The sequence below is a fragment of the Lycorma delicatula genome, chromosome 7 (assembly GCF_047948215.1).
Source record: "Lycorma delicatula isolate Av1 chromosome 7, ASM4794821v1, whole genome shotgun sequence".
NCBI classification, from domain to species: Eukaryota; Metazoa; Arthropoda; class Insecta; order Hemiptera; family Fulgoridae; genus Lycorma; species Lycorma delicatula.
Genome location: NC_134461.1, coordinates 89,724,934 through 89,734,197, shown reverse-complemented (window position 1 = coordinate 89,734,197; position 9,264 = coordinate 89,724,934). Strand labels below are relative to the sequence as shown.

At 34.8% G+C, this 9,264-nt stretch overlaps 1 protein-coding gene across 6 annotated transcripts in view; it reads left to right on the top strand.

Annotated features, from left to right (window-relative positions):
• Window positions 1–460: 460 nt before the first annotated feature.
• Window positions 461–9,264, top strand: part of LOC142328487 (cytochrome P450 4C1-like) — a 93,691-nt gene continuing 84,887 nt past the window's right edge. For all 6 annotated transcript variants that reach the window (XM_075372312.1, XM_075372313.1, XM_075372308.1 and 3 more), the window contains exon 1: window positions 461–609. The gene's annotated coding sequence lies outside the window, so the exon portion shown is untranslated. The remainder of the gene's footprint in view (window positions 610–9,264) is intronic.

The window sequence follows — 9,264 nt, the reverse complement described above, 5'->3', positions numbered from 1 at the left end:
ATCTTATTTATATATTTTGTTTTTTTATTATTTTAATTTAAAAAATAAACAGTATTATTAAGTGCATACAAATAATAAAATTGGTAACATACTACTTGTCAGAAAATAAAAATAAAATTATTTTTAAAAATGTAATTTTTAAACTTGTGTTTTCATATTCGAGAGCTAACGGTATTACCAAACTGTTAGTATAAAGAAGCGAAATTCGTAAATATCGTATAACAGAACGTTCTACTGGTTATTTAATAAAAAGTTTATTCATGAAAAATAGGCAAAGCAAATAGTTCAACAAAATCTTTATTCTAGGATTAAATAATTTTTAATTACTGAATAAAAGCTGTATAAATCGCTCTACCCAAACAAGTTTCAGAAAGTATTTCGGGAATTTTTGTTGATCATCTTGCTTGAATGGCTAACCTGTATATAAACAACCGAATGAGGTTAAAGTAGTGTACTTCAAGTAGTTCACGGCAGCGTTTTTTCTGTGTTGTTTATATAACAAGAGCGTCTAGTTTCTATTTAATAAGCAGCTAATGCGTGCCTTTATTCAAACTATGTTTTGTACGATGTACTTGTGATCGTCTTATGTTTATTCTTATTTAATTGTTGGTAAGTTTTTAAACAGATAATTTATAATAAAATTTTATTGGGTATTATGAAAAATCATTTAACCAAAGTTATAAAAATTGATTTAAATTGTGAACCTAATATATGTGCACATTTTATTTATTTATGTGGTCTAACGTAAAAAACTTAATTTTGTTTAATTGATTTTCGATTTTACTTATATACTAGGGTTAAGAGTGGATTTTAAAGAGTTTAGATGTTTTACTTCAACTCGCCGGATTGGTCTAGTGATGAATGTGTCTTCGCAAATCAGCTGATTTCGAAGTTGAGAGTTATAAGGTTCAAGTCCTAGTAAAGCTGTTACTTTTATACGGATTTGAATACTAGATCGTGGATACCGGTGTTCTTTGGTGGTTGGGTTTCAATTAACCACACAACTCAGAAATGGTGGCCCTTTTTTTCTCCCTACTCCCTTGGGCCGGACATACAATGAAGTAAAGCTCAGTCCCAGGGAGTGTCCTTTGAACTCTAAGAAGCCTCCCTACCTACCAGCATGGCAGGTTGGCGCCCCGGTTGGATCTTTTACAATCCCCAGGAGGGGTAACCGGACCGACTACGTCGTTCCTGGGCCCCCCTCAGAGACTGGGACTCGGTCTTTTTGTATGCTTGCGTGTAATCCCCGGGGAGTAGAACTAGGTCCGACTACGTCGTTCCCAGAACCCCACCCGGTGGCCGATACTCGGTCTTTATTTTATCTCCACTTATTCTTCCATGGAGTCCCCAGCCGTTCATAGGAACCGGTACTCCTAAGCATACCGGCCCTCGCGACTGGGACTATCCACCCGTCCGTAAACTAGTATCCCCTTTTCCTAGCTTCCATCGCCTTTGGTACTCAACACTTCCATCGCAAACGAATCCACCAGCCTCCAATTCTCTGAAGAAGCCATCATTTATGGTATAAGGAGCCTGGGCGTCAAGCCAGCCACACCAGCCCTAGCCCTCTGACCTATCCATTTAGTACATCGAAAAAAGTGTCTTCAGCATGGCAATACATGCAATTGGGAGACTCGCGTCTCCCAATGCGGTACAAGAACGATTCAAATTCGTCATAGTCCGTGAACGTTCAAGTTAGGCAAAAATTCGTTTCACCGTGTGTTCTCCCACATCATAAATCCAGGTTGGGAATCAGCCTTCTAGTTCATTCTGATGTTAGACTGGTTCTCCACTTGCTAACCCAGTTATTGCGAGTGATTTACTTCGCCTCTGTTCTATTCAGACCCTCTTGTCTGATCGCTCGTTATCTCACCATTATCGATTGGCGGAGTAGATGCCAATAGGCACACCGCATTGTAGAACACTCTACGATAAGCAGAAGTTACCCCCGATATAAGCTGCCTGTGGAGTCTCCGTAGCCTGATGACGTATATAATCGCTGAGCTCCAGATCGGTGCTTCGTAATGCATGGCAGATAATACAACAGTCACAATTATCTTTTTCTTCGAAGGTCGCGTACAAGGTCATGATCATGATGGGAGACTTAATAGTTTTTTCTGCGGTCTCACAACAATCCTTAATATGGTCATTGAGTCTGCACCCTTTGTCTAGTGTAACTCCCAGATACCTCACTTTATCTCTCGACTGCAACTGTGTCATACCCAATCTGAGTTCTATAAGACCAATCCTCCTTCTACCGGTTAACATAATGTATTCGCATTTTGTCGGGGAGAGCTCAAGTCCTTGGTCTATCATTCATGAATTAATCGCTATCAAAGCAGGATTCCCTCGTTCTTGAAGATGACCTTCTGTCTTGCCTCTGATGAGGACTGCTAAATCATCCGCATAAGCCAGGGTTTCTGTGCCCTTGGGTAACTGGATCCTAAGCACATCATCATATACTATAAGCCATAATAAAGGGCTCAACACGGAACCTTGTGGCACCCCGCCGAACGTCTGAAGTTGAAGTGGAACACTGTCCGTGTCAGCCGAGATCCACCGATCTCTCAGTATTCCCGGACCTGGCATCTAAGGTAATCACTAGTTTCTTTATTACTAAGGACCATCGTGATCTTGTCCCAGGGTAGTGTACCAAATGCGTTTTTAACACCTAATTTGAGAACAAGGGGGATACCCCTTGTTCTCCTAGTTCCTCTTCGTACAGCTGTTGTCCATTTCACCACTTTTTCGATAGCCGTAATCGTTGACCGACCCCGCCAGAAACCAAACTGATTGTCGTGGATGCCGGCGGCCGTATTAAGCTCATCTATTATACGGGACGATAATATATGAGCCTAATTAATACCATTAATTAGGCATAAGGGACGATACTCCGTCGACGGTACATTTCCCCTGGGTTTGGGGAGAAAAACGAGTCCAGACTTCTTCCAAGGTCGTTGTATCCATTCCAAAGTTGGCGATATCCACCATTTGTCATTGAATCTGCAGTATTAGACCCTTAAGTATTGCCGCAGGGACTCCGTCCGGTCCAGGACTTTTCCTGTCTTTAAACCTGTTTATAGCCACAGACACCTCATCCAACGAGTACCGTCGTGTCTTGCAGTCTATGACTTCAGTTACTTCCTGCTCCAGGCAGGGAAATAGTATAGCAACCTGTCTGGCGGCCTGTTCCTTCATGAGGAGGGACAGGCCGCCAGACAGGTTCAAAAGTTTTTCTAAATGTTTGCAAAGCTCAAGCCATTTCCTCCGTTTTGTACATTTAATTTCATAGTTGAGCAGCCTTCTACTGGCCAAAAAAGCCTATGCCGCAGCCTTGTACTCCGGACCACCAATTGGCCTACGTCTTTGTTTCCTTCGCTTATGTCTTTGGAAAATTCGCCTACGCTCCGTTATCTTATCAGACCACCAAAAGGCCGGCCGGAAGCCACTAACTCGAGCAGGTATAGACTCCATTTCTTTTCTAATAACGTTCTGAAACAAGCTTGGCGTAGGTTGTATGACATCTCTAATTATCGTAGCGACATTTGTAACAGTAGAAGCGATCTGACGCTGTGTTAATCCCTGTGGTGTCACTCGGCATCTGATTTTGCCCTATGGGTCAGCTATCTCCAGGATAGTAGCAAGGTGATTACTCGCAGTCTCATCAGGCAACACCCGCCAGGAACACGCGTTGTGATTCCACCTATAATCAGGTCCAGAACTGATGAGTGACCTCTGGCTTCAAACGTTGGAGTGGGATCGTTTATACAGTATAACCCTACAGATTGAATAGATTCGGTCAGCAAATCACCGCGGCGGTTAGTGTATGCACTCCTCGCCACTACAGTTTTGCAATTGAAATCCCCCATAAGAATAATTTTCTTGGAGGACCTGATAACTATTTCCTGCAATCTGCCTATAAACTCTTCATATTCGCGCAAATCACAATTAGGGTAAGATACTCCGCATGATGGGGTTCAGAGATCTTAAAAAAAAGGTTTTTTGGGGGGTAAGTAAAAAGTATCAACTCAAAAAACTGATAAAAAATCGGTGGAAAGCGGGGTCAAGGATATGAATCCTTAAAAATGGGTTTCAAAAATTTTGGGAGGGGTTCAAAGGGTCGGAATGGTTCAGAAGGGTTTCAGGTTTCAATTAACCGCATATCTCAGCAATGGTCGAACTAAGACTGTACAAGACTACATTTCATTTACACTCATACACATCATTCTCATTCATCCTCTGAAGTATTATCTGAAAGATATTCCCGAGACTAAACAGGAAAAAGAAAGTCCAGTATTAAAGTTTAGCTCTAGAAAAAAGAGTCTTGCTGTTATAGTTAATAGTATGTTGTTGGTTGTAAAAATATCGTATACTTAACAATTAAACTTTTTTTTACACTGTTTTATTAAGAAGTCATGTAAACAAGAAAACGGTCGTTTGAACAATATAAAAGTAGAGATTAATAAAAATGAGTTACATTTTGTTATAATGAAATGTTGAAGTAGATTACCGTGTTATTTTAGAAAAGGAAAAAAAGGAAAAAGAATGATAATAATATTATTCAAAACTTTATAGATTTAAAGGCGTAAGTAAAAATAAAATCTCAGAAAATTGATTAAGGCCAGAATATAACTTAAGTTATTAAGGATTTTAATTTGAATGAAGGGGTTGATAAGAACAGTTCTCAAAATCTGAAGTGTCATTCTGTGTTAATGTCGAAATAATTTTCAAGAAAGTAAATATTACTTTTTTTATACATTCTTACAGCAAGAAGAGCATATTCTTAAATATTATTGTACGGAAACGTTTGAAAATTATATGTACTAGTCTATGTCTGTAAAATTCATGCATTTACCACAGCCAAACAAATTTAAATATTTTTAGTTTGTGGGAGCTCATATTATAAAAGTTAAAATTTGTAACGAAAATTTACAGATGTAATATTACTAATGAGCTCAATGTGTGCATATGTAAACAAATCATAAGTTATCCTGTAATTTTACGTAACATTTATGAAATTAATAACGGTAATTATTACAATTATCGGGCATTATTACATCCTTATTTCTGTTGAATTATAAACTATGAAAATGTACGTTTTTAATACGAAATAGTTTATTAGATGTTAGTGCGTTTATAATAATAAAATGTTTTTCAGTTCAACATGAAAAGGTTACCAACCATGTTCAAGGTTATTGCATCAATTACTACTCTCACTTTGTCTATGATTGTTTCTTCCGTTCTTATTTTGATATAATTGTCCTCTCTAGCCCCGGTTAGGGCTCAGAAACCGGTAGCGGCGCGGCAGTTACTGATTTCTTATATTCAGTTTCTTCATTGTGTTGAGATAGATGGTTTGCAGTGAAATCGGTAACTAGTTTTTGTGAATTCATATTGTGTAATTCATATTTTGTGAATTTATTCTTTTTATTGATAATCTTAATTTATTGAAGTTTTTTCTACATGATCATGTAGAATGCTTAATATAAATAAGCCATTTGGTATTTTGAATAAAAATACCAAATGGCTTAATTATATTAAGTCAGCCAAAAAAACGTGGGATAAAATTCTCGAAATTACACTACATTAAATGTCTTTTGGATGTAAGAAGATATTAATACTAAAATGTCCGTGCCCTTAAATAGATATAAGAGCCATGTTTTGCCGGCCATTAAAATGATTTTGTTTGTTTTTTTGTAATAATAAAACATTATTATTTTAATTTTATGATTCAGTCTAGAAATATTATTTTTATCTGTTGAGAGCTCTATGAAACATGTTAACTATACGGCAAAATTAAAAAAAATAAGAAAGATGATAATAGTTAAAACTTTCAAATTAAAGTACCCAGAATTTTTTTCTTTTTACCAGACCAAAAGAGCGTTTGGACTTTTACTTTTTTTTTTAATTAACTCAGGTTAATAGTGATCTCATTATTTACATCTTATTAGGTTTTGTTGCTTCGATATTTGAGAAAAAATTCTTAGATTTCAGTCGCAGATTGCATACTGAAATAACAATTAAAAAAATGTTTCTTAGAAATTTTTATTAAAAATTATTGTAAATTATTACCAGCGAGATATTGTTAATTTAGCTCTGGGTATTTATCGGTAGCATTGATGTTAATGGCCAAGCTTAAAAGATTAGGCGATTTTTTAAAATATTAAACATCTGTATTTTCCATATGAAGTGTATACGTGGACACTAAATTTGATAAACAACACATTAAACAAACATATCAGAAGTCCAATATTCAATTACATATTAAAGATGGGGCCGTGGAGGTGTTATTGGTTATAAAATCACTACTACTACTCGCATATTTTTCGATCGACCTGACATCATTTCACTTTTTTTATATTGTTTAAGTTTAAACTGTACTGTAATAATTTGTATAGGTAAAAAAAAGCTCGTGTGTACTTATGTACACAAGTAAAAAGTTATACTTTGGCGTGAATAAAAAACTAATTTTTTTATGCATTCAAACAAATTTGAACTGAGTCAAATGATCGATATATGACATTAAATACCACGAATAAAAGCTTGAATAAATAACAAATTAAATTATATTTATTGAAATTATTTTATACAATTTAAAAATTACTGAAGTATTCGTTGTCATGTAAAACAAAGTTCATCGAATATATTTCGATTTATTTATTTCCATTAATTCTTCGGATGACGATTGAATTGGCAGTAGAGTTTTCAGCGGCTTACGAAAGGAAAAATAGTTTTTTTTTTATAATAGTGTATTTTATCAAAAATTTTGTTTATGGAAAATTTAAAATCAAGAATTTATTTGATGTGTGCTATTTTCTGTGTCATTAAAAAATATAAATTTTACTCATAAAAAACTCATACATATAACCTTAAATCTTGATACAGAGTTTTCAAAAAAAAAAAAAATTAAAATACATATACGATGCAATATAAATAAAGTTTTATGAATATGAACAATATTCACAGTTTAAAATATCCGTCTTCAGAAATCCGTGTATATAAATATATATTTATTACGACTCAATATCTGTTGTGTTTACAACACCTGCTAATCTCTTAATTTCATTGAACAACTGACTGAACTAGACACTACACGCATGTGCGTGCAAACTGTTCCAATTGGGCCTGCGCAAATCTTCATGGTGTGTTACATCGGATCGCGCAACTTCTGTAACTTGCTGAAAGTACCCTCTGATCAGTTTCTCCTGACGCAATGTCATTTTTATCCCATCCGCCTTGATAATGTTGTTCCATCTGCAATATATCTTGAAACCTTTCTCCTTGTTCGTCGCTGATGTCACCCAAGTTTAAAGAGAAAAAGTCCAAATTAGAATATAAAAAAGGAATTTTCAATGACATTCTGCGTCCTAAATTTTTGTAGTTCACTAAGCGTTCATTTATAAGTTGATCATTGTTTTTAGCTTTTTGTTTTCCAAGAAAATCAGTAATGACATGGCATCTTTGAATGACTTCCATGCTGCTAGTTCTTTAGGGATTTAGTTTACTGTCAAATATATTTTCACGAATTAATTTTCTTATTTGTGGCCCGATGAATATTACCTCTTTTATTTTAGCTTCACTTAATTGTGAAAAAACCTCAGTTAAATATTAAAGCCGTCTCCATTTTTATCTACTGCTTTTACAAAACTCTTCATCAGGTCTATTTTTATGCGTAGAGATGGTAAAATAATAAAATCTGCTTCAACAAGGGGAATATTGACAAATTTTTCCTTTCCTGGTGTAAACTGATTTATATATTTTTGGCCTATCTTTAACTGTCAGTCTTTATCTGTAGCCCGACTATCCCACAAACACAAGAAACACATATATTTTTTAAAGCCACTCTGGAAACCGAGAAGAAACCCTATCATTTTCAGATCAACAGTGATTCGCCGAGAGTGTTCATGATACTTATATCTTTTAACATTTTTTATGTACTTTCATATGTTTCTTTCATTCCTATAACATGTGTTACCGGTATAGAAGAAAACTTATTCGAGTTATGCAACAAAACTGCCTTTATGATTCTTTTTAGTGAGTCTATAAATAAATGTAAATAGTGAATAACATATTTAATGTCCAGTTCAGATATTAGTCCCCTAACATCATGGTAGGAACAAATTAAACCTTCTATTTTAAAGTATTTCAGTAAATTTTTGTTTCGATTTCTATATACTGAAATTTTAGTATCCTTGTTTAATTAATTCCATCCTTTAAGACGTGAAACTAGGAGTTCTGTATGTTGTTTCGACAAATACAAGTCACGAATTAGGTCGCTCAGTTCTTGCTTGTGTGTTGAGATGAGGTTCAGTATTTGATTTTACTGGAATGTAATTAATATCTACTGAAGTTGAGGATTCATCGGTTGAGCCTTCTGGGGAATCAGAAATTTCTTTTCAAGGGACAGTCAAGATAATGTTTGTAAACAGTTTTTAGCAGATTCAGTACTGGTTTTCGTTGAATTTTGGTGGTAAATTCTCTGCAAACGTAACAAAAAAATTTTAAGAATTTTTAGAAGCCCGATTTTTATTCATTGTAAAATTCAAAATGTTTTAATGAATGAAAGTAAACAGAAACATTACAGGAATACTTACTTAAATATTAAAAATATATAAGTTTTACATTATAAATACTTAATTACTTCATAAAATTGTTTCACCATGGAGTGCAATAAAACACAGCGCGAAACACACATACAAACGCGTCGCACACTCAACTTAACAAATCTCGATGTTCAATAAAATAATACCAAAAGTTGTTCTGTCATAAAAATCATTCACTAAATGGCATCACTTTATAATATGTGTATGATAAAACCCCTACTACAACTAAAGAACACAGCAAGTCATACTAAGAGCTGAACTCATACTGAAGAAAATTTATCACGTTGAATTAATTACTTATTACTTGAATTACTGACATGTCTGGCTTGACAAATATAGGTATACAGCATGCATTATAATATAAATCAAATGTGATAAAGCAAACATACAGATGTACTAACTTATTTGTATTGCTTGTACCACGAATGATGGAACAAATAAATTTAAGGGCTAGTAACTTAAGAACGTGATGGGTTGTTTCAGAATACATATTCAGATTCAGCATACAACATACTATATAGAACACCTACTCTCTTTTCAGTTCCTAATTTTATGTTGACCATTGATCATTTCCTGTAAGAAACGCTGAAATTTAGTCGCTATGAGTAACCGCTATGCATCACAAAAAGTTAGGATCCTGTACGTATAGAAATCGACTGAA